This window comes from Anomaloglossus baeobatrachus, chromosome 8, assembly GCF_048569485.1.
Source record: "Anomaloglossus baeobatrachus isolate aAnoBae1 chromosome 8, aAnoBae1.hap1, whole genome shotgun sequence".
NCBI lineage: Eukaryota > Metazoa > Chordata > Amphibia > Anura > Aromobatidae > Anomaloglossus > Anomaloglossus baeobatrachus.
The window spans coordinates 244,745,740-244,760,006 of record NC_134360.1 but is presented as its reverse complement, the minus strand read 5'-3'; the positions used below and the strand labels follow the sequence as shown (position 1 = coordinate 244,760,006).

Below are 14,267 nucleotides of genomic sequence, written 5' to 3'. Positions count from 1 at the left end.
GCTGCCTCGATCACAGTGCCGGGCACATGTCGGAGGACGTCACTGCACCAAGATCTCGTGTCCGGGAGTGAGGCACCCGGAGCAAAAAGAAGCGGCACCTCACTGATCGCAATTAGCAAGATTGATGTCCTTGTAATGTAAACAGGGGTCACAGGTTTCGCCATGTCTAGAAAGGCAAAATATGCTACCACTATTGTAAAACAAAAAAAAACCCCACGATGGAACCAAAAATGTTCAAAATGGACAACACTTGAATGACGATAACCCCGAAAGCTGAGAAGAGACCGGTGATAATAATGCAACAAAGTGACCTGCGCAACAATAACCTGCAAATCTATTCAGGAACTTCAAAGGACGCATTGATAAAGAAGACAAGAAAAGCAAATATTGACTGACATCTGCACAGCATTGCTTGGCCGGGTTTCAGCCTTTTTCAAAACCCAATTTTGCTATCCATATTCCAGACCGTTCTCCAGATAGTAAAGCCCTGCACTGGTCTGGACATCCAGCAGCAGAGTGTCAGCTCCTGGGGTCAGTCAGTGCTCGCTGTGTCTGCAGCATTGCCTTTACTTTATGTGCTGGATCGGACTTGTAGTCTGTGTTACCCATAAATCATCAGCTCCAGAGATGGAAGCCGCGCAGACAATAAAGCAAGAGCTGGACATTAATATATAAAGCTTCTCTGCCAAAGAGCAGGATCCAGACACAAAACAGTGGGAGACCCTCCATGTGCAGAGCATGGAAAGTGCAGGTATTAATGGAGGACTGTATGGCAGAGGACAGTAGAGAAGAAGCTAAAAGGAATCTGAGTGTCAGCCCTGCTCCATGTCACCTGCTCTATCACCTGCTCCATGTCACCTGCTCTATCACCTGCTCCATGTCACCTGCTCTATCACCTGCTCCATGTCACCTGCCCCGCTCCCTATCACCCACCTGCTCTGCTCCATGTCACCTGCTCCATGTCACCTGCTCTATCACCTGCTCCATGTCACCTGCCCCGCTCCCTATCACCCACCTGCTCTGCTCCATGTCACCTGCTCCATGTCACCTGCTCTATCACCTGCTCCATGTCACCTGCTCCATGTCACCTGCTCTATCACCTGCTCCATGTCACCTGCTCCATGTCACCTGCTCTATCACCTGCTCCATGTCACCTGCTCCATGTCACCTGCTCTATCACCTGCTCCATGTCACCTGCTCCATGTCACCTGCTCTATCACCTGCTCCATGTCACCTGCTCCATGTCACCTGCTCTATCACCTGCTCCATGTCACCTGCTCCATGTCACATGCTCTATCACCTGCTCCATGTCACCTGCTCCATGTCACCTGCTCTGTCACCTGCTCCATGTCACCTGCCCCGCTCCCTATCACCCACCTGCTCTGCTCCATGTCACCTGCTCTGTCACCTGCCCCACTCCCTATCACCCACCTGCCCTGCTCCATGTCACCTGCTCCATGTCACCTGCCCCGCTCCCTATCACCCACCTGCTCTGCTCCATGTCACCTGCTCTATCACCTGCTCCATGTCACCTGCCCCGCTCCCTATCACCCACCTACCCTGCTCCATGTCAGTCACCTGCTCTGTCACCTGCCCCGCTCCCTATCACCCACCTGCCCTGCTCCATGTTACCTGCTCTGTCACCTGCCCCACTCCCTATCACCCACCTGCTCCATGTCACCTGCTCTGTCACCTGCCCCGCTCCCTATCACCCACCTGCTCCATGTCACCTGCTCTATCACCTGCTCCATGTCACCTGCTCTGTCACCTGCCCGCTCCCTATCACCCACCTGTCCTGCTCCATGTCACCTGCTCTGTTCCCTGCCCTGCTCCATGTCACCTGCCCTGTCCCCTGCTCTGTCCCCTGCTCCCTGTCCTCTGCCCTGTCCCCTGCCCTGTCCCCTGCCCTGTCTCCTGCTCTGTCCCCTGCTCCCTGTCCTCTGCCCTGTCCCCTTCCCTGTCCCCTGTCCTCTGCCCTGTCCCCTGCCCTGTCTCCTGCTCTGTCCCCTGCTCCCTGTCCTCTGCCCTGTCCCCTGCCCTGTCTCCTGCTCTGTCCCCTGCTCCCTGTCCTCTGCCCTGTCCCCTGCCCTGTCCCCTGCCCTGTCTCCTGCTCTGTCCCCTGCTCCCTGTCCTCTGCCCTGTCCCCTTCCCTGTCCCCTGTCCTCTGCCCTGTCCCCTGCCCTGTCTCCTGCTCTGTCCCCTGCTCCCTGTCCTCTGCCCTGTCCCCTGCCCTGTCTCCTGCTCTGTCCCCTGCTCCCTGTCCTCTGCCCTGTCCTTTTCCCTGTCCCCTGTCCTCTGCCCTGTCCCCTGCCTTGTCCCCTGCCCTGTCCCCTGGTCTGTCCCCTGCCCTGTCCCCTGCCCTGTCCTGTCCCCTGGTATGTTCCCTGCTCTGTCCCCTGGTCTGTCCCCTGCCCTGCCCTCTGTCCTCTGCCCTGTCCCCTGTCGTCTGCCTTGCTCTCTGTCCACTGCCCTGCTCCCTGTCCCCAGCCCTGCTCCATGTCCCCTGCTCTGTCCCCTGCCCTCTCCTCTGCCCTGCTCCATGTCCCCTGCCCTGTCCTCTGCCCTGCTCCATGTCCACTGCCCTGTCCTCTGCCCTGCTTCATGTCCCCTGCCGTCTTCTGCCCTGCTCCATGTCCTCTGCCCTGTCCTCTGCCCTGCTCCCTGTCCTCTGCCCTGCTCTCTGTCCACTGCCCTGCTCCCTGTCCCCTGCCCTGCTCCATGTCCCCTGCCCTGTCCCCTGCTCCATGTCCCCTGCCCTGTCCCCTGTCCTGTCCCCTGCTCCATGTCCCCTGCCCTGTCCCCTGCCCTGTCCCCTGCTCCATGTCCCCTGCCCTGTCCCCTGCCCCGTCCCCTGCCCTGCTCCATGTCCCCTGCCCTGTCCCCTGCTCCATGTCCCCTGCCCTGTCCCCTGCTCCATGTCCCCTGCCCTGCTCCCTGTCCTCTGCCCTGTCCTCTGCTCTGTCCCTTGCCCCGTCCCCTGCCCCGTCCTCTGCCCCGTCCCCTGCCCCGTCCCCTGCCCCTCGCAGTGCGCTCCTCACCTCGCTCTCCTGGCCTCTCTTGTAAGCAGGCTGCTGCTCCTCTGATCCACCCCATGGCATGCTCTGGGCTAGAGAGGCTTGTGCAGCTCCTCTCCTCTGCTGAGCGCCCACCTCCTCGGGGGACCCCTCCCCGGCTTCTCAGCATCTTGCAGAGAACAAGGATAGGCTTCTGCACTCTTACTTTACAGCTGATGTCTGACATATTCGGGGTTTTCCACGTTACACGCTTCTTCTTTCTGTTGGGATTTTCTTTGATGGAAATTTCTTGTTTCTGGATTAAATTCAATTAAATAAAACTAATTGAAAATGGAAAAAAAAATAGCAGAATTTATTTTATAAACTGCTAGAAAAGTGTTTTTCTTTCCAAAAGAACTTTTTTTTTTGCTTATTTAAAAGTTTTAATTATTTTTATTTTATTTGCTTATATAGCGGCATCATATTCCCCTGCATTTGACAGACGACATCACTGTCCCCATTGGGGCTTATAATGTAAATTCCCTATCAGTCTGTCTTTGGAGTGTGGGAGAAAACCAGAGGAAACACAGGGAGAACATTGGTGGAATTTAAACCCAGGACCCCAGCGCTGCAAAGCAACAGCGCTAACTACTGAGTCACCCTTCCTACAGTGCTAACCACTGAGCCACCTTTTCTACAGTGGTAACCACTGAGCCACCCTTCCTACAGTGCTGACCATTGATCCACCCTTTCTATAGTGCTAATCACTTAACCATCGTTACTACAGTCCTAACCACTAAGCCACCCTTTCTACAGTGCTAATCACTGATCCACCTTTACTACAGAGCTAACCACTGAATCCCGCTTCCTACAGTGCTAACCTCTGAGCCCCCCTTCCTACAGTGCTAACCACTGGCCCCCCTTCCTACAGTGCTAACCACTGAGCCATCTTGACTACAGTCCTAACCACTAAGCTACCCTTTCTACAGTGCTAATCACTGATCCACCTTTACTACAGAGCTAACCACTGAATCCCGCTTCCTACAGTGCTAACCACTGAGCCCCCCCTTCCTAAGGTGCTAACCACTGGCCCCCCTTCCTACAGTGCTAACCACTGAGCCATCTTGACTACAGTCCTAACCACTAAGCCACCCTTTCTACAGTGCTAATCACTGAGCCACCTTTACTACAGTGCTAACCACTGAGCCACCCTTCCTACAGTGCTGACCATTGATCCACCCTTTCTATAGTGCTAATCACTTAACCATCGTTACTACAGTCCTAACCACTAAGCCACCCTTTCTACAGTGCTAATCACTGATCCACCTTTACTACAGAGCTAACCACTGAATCCCGCTTCCTACAGTGCTAACCTCTGAGCCCCCCTTCCTACAGTGCTAACCACTGAGCCATCTTGACTGCAGTCCTAACCACTAAGCTGCCCTTTCTACAGTGCTAATCACTGATCCACCTTTACTACAGAGCTAACCACTGAATCCCGCTTCCTACAGTGCTAACCACTAAGCCCCCCTTCCTAAGGTGCTAACCACTGGCCCCCCTTCCTACAGTGCTAACCACTGAGCCATCTTGACTACAGTCCTAACCACTAAGCCACCCTTTCTACAGTGCTAATCACTGAGCCACCTTTACTACAGTGCTAACCACTGAGCCACCCTTCCTACAGTGCTGACCATTGATCCACCCTTTCTATAGTGCTAATCACTTAACCATCGTTACTACAGTCCTAACCACTAAGCCACCCTTTCTACAGTGCTAATCACTGATCCACCTTTACTACAGAGCTAACCACTGAATCCCGCTTCCTACAGTGCTAACCTCTGAGCCCCCCTTCCTACAGTGCTAACCACTGGCCCCCCTTCCTACAGTGCTAACCACTGAGCCATCTTGACTACAGTCCTAACCACTAAGCTACCCTTTCTACAGTGCTAATCACTGATCCACCTTTACTACAGAGCTAACCACTGAATCCCGCTTCCTACAGTGCTAACCACTGAGCCCCCCTTCCTACAGTGTTAACCACTGGCCCCCTTCCTACAGTGCTAACCACTGAGCCATCTTGACTACAGTCCTAACCACTAAGCCACCCTTTCTACAGTGCTAATCACTGAGCCACCTTTACTACAGTGCTAACCACTGAGCCACACTTCCTACAGTGCTAACCACTGAGCCCCCTTCCTACACTGCTAACCACTGAGTCCCCCCTTCCTACAGTGCTAACCACTGAGCCATCTTTACTACAGTCCTAACCACTAAGCCACCCTTTCTACAGTGCTAATCACTGAGCCACCTTTACTACAGTGATAACCACTGAGCCCCGCTTCCTACAGTGCTAACCACTAAGCCCCCTTCCTACAGTGCTAATCACTGAGCCATCTTTACTACAGTGCTAACCACTGAGCCACCCTTTCTACAGTGCTAATCACTGAGCCACCCTTCCTATAGTGCTAACCACTGATCCCCCTTCCAACAGTGCTAACCACTGAGCCCCCTTCCTACAGTTCTAACCACTGAGCCCCCCCTTCCTACAGTGCTAACCACTGAGCCATCTTTACTACAGTCCTAACCACTAAGCCACCCTTTCTACAGTGCTAATCACTGAGCCACCTTTACTACAGTGATAACCACTGAGCCCCCGCTTCCTACAGTGCTAACAACTGAGCCCCCTTCCTACAGTGCTAATTACTGAGCCCCCTTCCTACAGTGCTAATCACTGAGCCACCCTTTCTACAGTGCTAATCACTGAGCCACCCTTCCTATAGTGCTAACCACTGATCCCCCTTCCAACAGTGCTAACCACTAAGCCCCCTTCCTAGAGTGCTAACCACTGAGCCCCCTTCCTACAGTGCTAACCACTGAGCCACCATGCTGCCTTGAGGAGACTGTTTTTGCCCAAAATATCCTGAGTTGCACAGAGCTTTGATACAGCACCAACCATTGACATATGAAGCTCATGGCCCCATGGTCAATTCTCAAACAGGGCCCTCAATGTATGCAAGTCTTTATCACCATTGTCTTCTCATATTCCCATTGTTGTTACAATTGTACAATGTTTCTGCTCATTTCTATTGTCAGCAGTTATTGTAGCAGATAATATTAGGGTCCGGTCATCTCCATGTTTTCCTACTTATTTTTACTGTGTATTTTTGCAGTGGATCCAAGGCAAATCTGCATTACAATGTGCATGTGTTACACAGCGCGAAATCAGCTGTGAAAATCCATAGCTCCACGCTGCAGATTATAATCTGCTCTCAGGTCTTAGAAATAGATATAAATTTAATATGAAGTGACAATGAAGACTTTGTTTTCCACTTTTTCATTGCTTTCTATGGGTGAAAAACGATGCAGAAACCCTGAAAGAATTGACACGCTGCAGCTCTCAAATTCAAAAAGAAAAAAGAAAAAAAAGCAGATGAGTGAGAATTAGAAATCTTATCTCTTTAATCCTCTTCACGACCAAGGACGTATATATACGTCCTTGGTCGTGCCTGTCCCTTTAATGTGGGCTTGCGTGGCTTGATCACGGGGTGCCAATGAGATGTCAAGACAGTTTGGGGTCAGATGATGACTCCCTTCTTGTGAATGCTGGCAAAGCGCCGACACTCATTTCTGCTGATCAGAGCGATGCTGAAGCTGATGATGATGCTGAAGCATCGCTCAGAACAGCAGAAGTGATCGTACAATTCAAGAATAAATAACCACTAGTAAAATCAATAAAAAGTGTAAAAAAAGTTTTTGAAAATATGACCATCCCCCAAAAAGTTTAAATCACCCCCCTTTTGCCCCATTGCAAATAAAACAGTAAGAAAATTACACATATTTGGAATCGCCATGTTCAGAAATGCCCGATCTACCAAAATATAAAATAAATTAATCTGATTGGTACACGGTGTAGCGAGAAAAATAAAAAAAACGCCAGAATTATGACTTTTTGGTTGCTGCAACAATGAATTAAAATGCAATAACAGGTGATTAAAACATCGCATCTACCCAAAAATGGTAAACTTAAAAACTCAGCTCAAGACGCAAAAAATAAGCCATCAATGAGCCCCAGATCCCAAAAAATCAGAACACTACGGGGCACGGAAAAAAGTTTGACAAAAGCACTATACTTTTTTTTTTTTTTTTTTACAAATTTCAGAATTTTTTTTTTTTTTTAAAGTAAAGCTATACCTGTTTGGTGTCTACGAACTCGTCCTGATCTGGGGAATCACAGTGACATCTCAGCTTTACGATATAGAGAACACAATAAACAACAAACCGCCAAAAACAATTGGGCAATTGCACTTTTTTTTGCAATTTCACCGTACTTGGAATTTTGTTTCCCATTTTCCAGTACAATATGGGGCAAAATGAAAGTTCAAAAGTACAACTCATCCCACAAATAAACAAACCCTCATATGGTTGTATTCACGGAAAAATAAAGAAGTTATCGGTCTTGGAAGAAGGGGAGGGAAAACAAAAAAATAGAAAATCGCCCAGGTGGTAAAAGGGTTAACTTGCATTTAAAAAAAAGGGCCCTCACGTTTGGCTGTGGGTGCCGTTGTCTCCAGCTGAGCGTGTAGTGTCTGCCGTTGTCTCTAGCTGAGCGTGTTGTGTCTGCCGTTCTCTCCGGCTGAGCGTGTTGTGTCTGCCGTTCTCTTTGGCTGAGCGTGTTGTATCTGCCGTTCTCTCTGGCTGAGCGTGTTGTGTCTGCCGTTCTCTCCGGCTGAGCGTGTTGTGTCTGCCGTTCTCTCCGGCTGAGCGTGTTGTGTCAGCCGTTCTCTTTGGCTGAGCGTGTTGTGTCTGCCGTTCTCTCTGGCTGAGCGTGTTGTGTCTGCCGCTCTCTCCGGCTGAGCGTGTTGTGTCTGCCGTTCTCTCCGGCTGAGCGTGTTGTGTCTGCCGTTCTCTCCGGCTGAGCGTGTTGTATCTGCCGTTCTCTCCGGCTGAGCGTGTTGTGTCTGCCGTTCTCTCCGGCTGAGCGTGTTGTGTCTGCCGTTCTCTCCGGCTGAGCGTGTTGTGTCTGCCGTTCTCTCCGGCTGAGCGTGTTGTGTCTGCCGTTCTCTCCGGCTGAGCGTGTTGTGTCTGCCGTTCTCTCCGGCTGAGCGTGTTGTGTCTGCCGTTCTCTCCGGCTGAGCGTGTTGTGTCTGCCGTTCTCTCCGGCTGAGCGTGTTGTGTCTGCCGTTCTCTCCGGCTGAGCGTGTTGTGTCTGCCGTTCTCTCCGGCTGAGCGTGTTGTGTCTGCCGTTCTCTCCGGCTGAGCGTGTTGTGTCTGCCGTTCTCTCCGGCTGAGCGTGTTGTGTCTGCCGTTCTCTCCGGCTGAGCGTGTTCTGTCTGCCGTTCTCTCCGGCTGAGCGTGTTGTGTCTGCCGTTCTCTCCGGCTGAGCGTGTTGTGGGTGCCGTTCTCTCCGGCTGAGCGTGTTGTGGGTGCCGTTCTCTCCGGCTGAGCGTGTTGTGGGTGCCGTTCTCTCCGGCTGAGCGTGTTGTGGGTGCCGTTCTCTCCGGCTGAGCGTGTTGTGTCTGCCGTTCTCTCCGGCTGAGCGTGTTGTGTCTGCCGTTCTCTCCGGCTGAGCGTGTTGTGTCTGCCGTTCTCTCCGGCTGAGCGTGTTGTGTCTGCCGTTCTCTCCGGCTGAGCGTGTTGTGTCTGCCGTTCTCTCCGGCTGAGCGTGTTCTGTCTGCCGTTCTCTCCGGCTGAGCGTGTTGTGTCTGCCGTTCTCTCCGGCTGAGCGTGTTGTGGGTGCCGTTCTCTCCGGCTGAGCGTGTTGTGGGTGCCGTTCTCTCCGGCTGAGCGTGTTGTGGGTGCCGTTCTCTCCGGATGAGCGTGTTGTGGGTGCCGTTCTCTCCGGCTGAGAGTTTTGGCTGTCACTAGATGAGGATGAACATGAGATTCTGCCTCGAGGCGTAATAAAACATAGCTGTAATAATACGGATAATACCGCCATATAGCTTTCTTGTCATGAGTTATGGTGCCAGTAAGTTTTTGAAAGGCCGGGATTATGTGTTAGCTCCTGATCGATCCCAAGGGATGAACATGGGACTTTTTTTTTACTTTTTGAGATCATAACTTTTTTCCTCCGACGCTTCTGATTCTCAGTTACAGATGTGACCTTCACAGATGAAGCTCAGGAGGTGACCGGGTGATCCATCACCAGAAGATCCCGGGCGCTCCTCCTCTGCATAACGCAGGCACCTGGATAAATCTCAATATTGCCTGACAGTAAGAGCGATGGCCGCTGAGAGGAGGCTCAACTTATCATACGCTAAAGCCGCGTCCCACATAAAAAATATCCCAGTGAATTAAAATGTCTTCTTAGCATCGAGTGCGCAGACCACCATCGATAAATCATCAGCGAGAATGCGTCTGGCCCCGGAGACCTTCACTTCTGTGACACGGAGTCATGGGGCTTCCCTTCTTGGGATAGAAATAGCTGGAGAGTATTCACCAGGTGAAGGGGGAAAGTAAGGAAACGCATATCATGACCTTATCGGGAGAAGCGATCGGACCGGGGAACATCTTCTGCCTCCATTCCTGCGCCTATCGTAAGGCAAAATTCTTGTAAAGATTAGAATTCCAAAGCTGTTTCTGCAGAAAAGGCAACAGCCGGGGATTCTGTTATATCATACATAGTAAGGACTAGTGATGGGCGAACTATTCGAGTTCGGAGAATGCGAGGACTATTCCAGTATTCGGCACGCCAAGAAAAATGCCCCGGTTCCCCATTGACTTGTATTAGGTTCATTATTCGTGACGAATTCCGGAATAGAACTTTGGGATTCGTTACGAATAATCTGAACACGAATAGTTACCATTCTCCCATCACTAATAAAGGCCCCACGTGGAAAAGGTTTAATTATTAAAGAGAACCAGATATGATGAAAATGGTGTCCGGTCCGAGGGAACCAAGTCATAAAGCTGAAGGTGCTGAGCAGAATGTCATCAAGCTGAAGGCGCTGAGCAGAATGTCATCAAGCTGAAGGCGCTGAGCACAATGTCATCAAGCTGAAGGCGCTGAGCAGAATGTCATCAAGCTGAAGGCGCTGAGCAGAATGTCATCAAGCTGAAGGCGCTGAGCAGAATATCATCAAGATGAAGGTGCTGAGCAGAATGTCATCAAGCTGAAGGTGCTGAGCAGAATGTCATCAAGCTGAAGGTGCTGAGCAGAATGTCATCAAGCTGAAGGTGCTGAGCAGTATGTCATCAAGCTGAAGGTGCTGAGCAGTATGCCATCAAGCTGAAGGTGCTGAGCAGAATGTCATCAAGCTGAAGGTGCTGAGCAGAATGTCATCAAGCTGAAGGTGCTGAGCAGAATGTCATCAAGCTGAAGGTGCTGAGCAGAATGTCATCAAGCTGAAGGTGCTGAGCAGAATGTCATCAAGCTGAAGGTGCTGAGCAGAATGTCATCAAGCTGAAGGTGCTGAGCAGAATGATGTAGTTTTGTTGGAAAAGATTCAATATAACTTGTGTTCTGTTGGTTGTAATCCCAGATTATTTTAGCTTCAGGGCTCATTCTGACGTTGATGCACATCGGTCCGATATTGGACCATAATCCAGGACTGGTCACGGCTCTTCCGACCCAAGTGTGGCCATCACAGAAAGCTGGCACGCTCTGGACGGAAGACCCATGGCCAATCTATGCATTGTGATTCAAGATCAGATGTCTGGATCCCTAAGAATCCTGTGTTACGCTAGATACGGGGAAGTACCAAGCAAGCGGCTAAAGGTAAGGGAAGGGGACCCCTGTGTCTACGGAAGGGGGAGATGGTGACCCCTGACCAAGCCTATCACTGTTCCCTGGGGTCCGTCACCACCCTAAGTAGATTCAGCACCTATGCACTGAGCCAGATACCTGACCCTAGGTATCCCTAGTGCTGGACCCTAAATAGTGAACGGGTGGGATGAGCTCTTTGTCAACCCCACTAAACACTAGAGAAGGCACAAAGAGGACAAACAGGGAAAGCGCATTAACTACTTATCCACAGATGACACAGGCAAGAATTCAGCAAAGGTTCAGTAACGATCCTACAGATGAGTACAAGCCACCTGCTTGCAACCAGAGCTAGAATGAACTGAATAATATCACCAGCACCAGTCCAGGTGAGAAGGGAGTATTTAAGCACCAGAAGAGAACACTGATGATCAGCAGCTGGGTGAAAGGTGAGCTCCTGCTGGGTCCAAAAGCGGGGATATGAAGATTCTGGTTTGGCTTTTATCCTAAGTCATGTAGTAAGGCTGGTTAAAAGGTCAATATTGATATTGATTGCTACTTCTGATAGGTAGCTCTAAAGTTCAGGTACTACCGTAGTAGCTGTCACGTGCACACTGCTAAGAATGTGACGTGGTTTTGACTGCAAAGGGTTAATTTATTTACAATAAGTTAATCGTGCGCTCACCTAATACTCAGGCTATTGAGCATAAATCACACCCCAACCTAGTCCACATACCCCCGATATAAAGCACAATGTCACCCACCAGGGGCGGACATACCATTGGTGCAACTACAGGGGCCCAAGAGGTGAGGGGCCCATTTCTACCTCCAAAGCAGGTGGAATTGTGGATATTGATGAGTCCTTGGGGGACCATATACAGTTTTTGCACAGGGGTCTTCTTCCACCAGTGTCACCCACCACTTATCAAACAGAGGAAGAGAATTCCCCAAATGTCAAACAGCCGAACTCTCTCAGGAAGGATTTGGATTTTTTACGGCATTTAACATATTAAAGTTTTAGGCTTTAATATAAAAGTGCAGCAAATACAAAAAAAAAGAACAAAAGAAACAAAATGAGGCGACGTCCAAACATGCAACAAAGTATCAAACAGGAGAAAATAGCGGAAGATCCTTAATGTTTCAGTCTATAGACTCTTCTGCTCCCCTCAGGGCAGGAGAACCATGGCACAATCAGTTTTGGCTAATACCCAACGTGAAAACTCATTCAATTGTTCAAATCATCTGTTGATATCCTTAGTCCTTAATCCGCAGGTCTACGACTGGGCAGAGGGTTAATAAGGGGGAAAGTACAATGAATATTAAATAGTTTGTTTTCCTATATTCCCCCTTAGTTTAGGGAATGGGGGATAATAAGGAGAGGTCCAGGACTAGAAAAAGACTGAGGCAAATCCGACCTTTCTAATGTGAACAGGTGCAAACTGAACATGAAACATAGTAACAAAAGGCGACAGCTGCACTCTGTAGTGCTAAGATATGTGTACTAATGAATATGGGAATATAGACATGCATTACTGCTATGAAAAAAAGGCAAAAATTGATAAACTTAGCACACAAAAATGGCCAGTTTTATGTGAGCCCAACAGCCAGCGACAAGGTGACCTCTTATTTGTTGGGACCCAATAAAAACGAGGTCGCCTTGCCACTGGCTGTTGGGCTCACATAAACTCTGGCCATTTTTGTGTGCCAAGTATCTCAATTTTTACATGTTTTTCATAGCAGTAATGCATGTCTATAGTCCCATATTCAGTGTTGCACATATCTGAGCACTACAGAGTGCAGCTGTCTCCTTTTTGTTACTAGGTATCAAAATTGACTCTCCCCCTGCTCCTCAAGATACACAAGTGTAAAGGCCATACCAAACCCAATACAAAAGAAAAATCGAGTGACCAGAAAATGGGAGATCCTGAGATATAAAATAGATTATGAAATAAAGACAAATTATAACATTTCACAATGTGTAATTTACAGAGATGGAGCCATACAGAAGTGGACACAGACAGAAGAGGGAATAACACAGTATGGCACAATAGTGAGTACACCCCTCACATTTTTGTAAATATTTTATTATACCTTTTCATGGGACAACACTAAACATATGACACTTTGATACAATGTAAAGTGGCCAAATTGTGCCCAATGTGCCCCAAAAAATATTTTGTGTGGCCGCCATTTTTTTCATGGGCTGCCTTATCTCTCCTGGGCATGGAGGTCACTAAAGCTTTACAGGAGCCGCTGGATCCTCTTCCATCCTCCATGACGACATCCTGTAGCTGGTGGATATTACAGACTTGTGCTCCTCCACCTTCCATTTGAGGAGGCCCAACAGATGGTCAATAGGGTTTAGGTCTGGAGACACTTGCCCAGTCCAGCACCTTTACCCTCACCTTCTTTAGCACGGCAGTGGTGGTCTTGGAGGTGTTTGCGGTTGTTATCATGTTGGAATATGAAGGGAGGGGATCATGCTCTGCTTCAGTGTATCACAGTACATGTTTGCATTCATGGTTCCCTCAATGAACTGTATCGCCCCACAGCTGGCAGCACTCATGTAGCCCCAAACCATGACCTTCTCACCACCATGTCTGACTGTAGGCAGGACACACTTCTCTTTGTACTCCTCACCTTGTTGTTACCACACATGCTGATACCATCTGAACCAATTAAGTTTATCTTGGTCTCATTAGACCACAAGACAATTCCACTAATCCATGTCCTTAGTCTGCTTGTCTTCAGCAAAGTGTTTGCGGGCTTTCTTGTGCATCATTTTTAGAAAAGGCTTCCTTCTGGAATCATAGCCATGCAGAGCAATGTGATGCAGTGTGTGGCGTATGGTCTGTGCACTGACAGACCCCCCACCTCTGTACCAATGATATGTCTGCCCCCTGAGCCATAGAAGATTGAGAACATGACACCATCCAATGTTCAACTCACCTAATAAATACAAACCAGGATATGTAAGTCACGAATGAGGAGCCAAATTGGTGCAATCATAGAACAATCCACCAAATATGCAACACGAATTCTTCCCTTGTTCTTCTCAGCTCCAGTACAAATCTGGACAATAAGGCAAAATGGTGAGAAGAAGGCCTGAGCCCTATACCAGGAGGGGCAAAATGGTGAGAAGAAGGCCTGAGCCCTATACCAGGAGGGGCAAAATGGCGAGAAGAAGGCCTGGAGCCCTATACCAGGAGGGGCAAAATGGCGAGAAGAAGGCCTGGAGCCCTATACCGGGAGGGGCAAAATGGTGAGAAGAAGGCCTGAGCCCTATACCAGGAGGGGCAAAATGGCGAGAAGAAGGCATGGAGCCCTATACCGGAAGGGGCAAAATGGTGAGAAGAAAGCCTGAGCCCTATACCAGGAGGGGCAAAATGGTGAGAAGAAGGCCTGAGCCCTATACCAGGAGGGGCAAAATGGTGAGAAGAAGGCCTGGAGCCCTATACCAGGAGGGGCAAAATGGTGAGAAGAAGGCCTGAGCCCTATACCAGGAGGGGCAAAATGGTGAGAAGAAGGCCTGAGCCCTATACCAGGAGGGGCAAAATGGCGAGAAGAAGGCA

At 49.6% G+C, this 14,267-nt stretch overlaps 1 protein-coding gene across 1 annotated transcript in view; it reads right to left on the bottom strand.

Moving 5' to 3' along the window:
- The window catches only part of ARTN (artemin), a 91,888-nt gene extending 88,803 nt beyond the window's left edge, over positions 1-3,085 (bottom strand). The window contains exon 1 of the mRNA XM_075321171.1: positions 3,039-3,085. The gene's annotated coding sequence lies outside the window, so the exon portion shown is untranslated. The remainder of the gene's footprint in view (positions 1-3,038) is intronic.
- Positions 3,086-14,267: the final 11,182 nt, after the last annotated feature.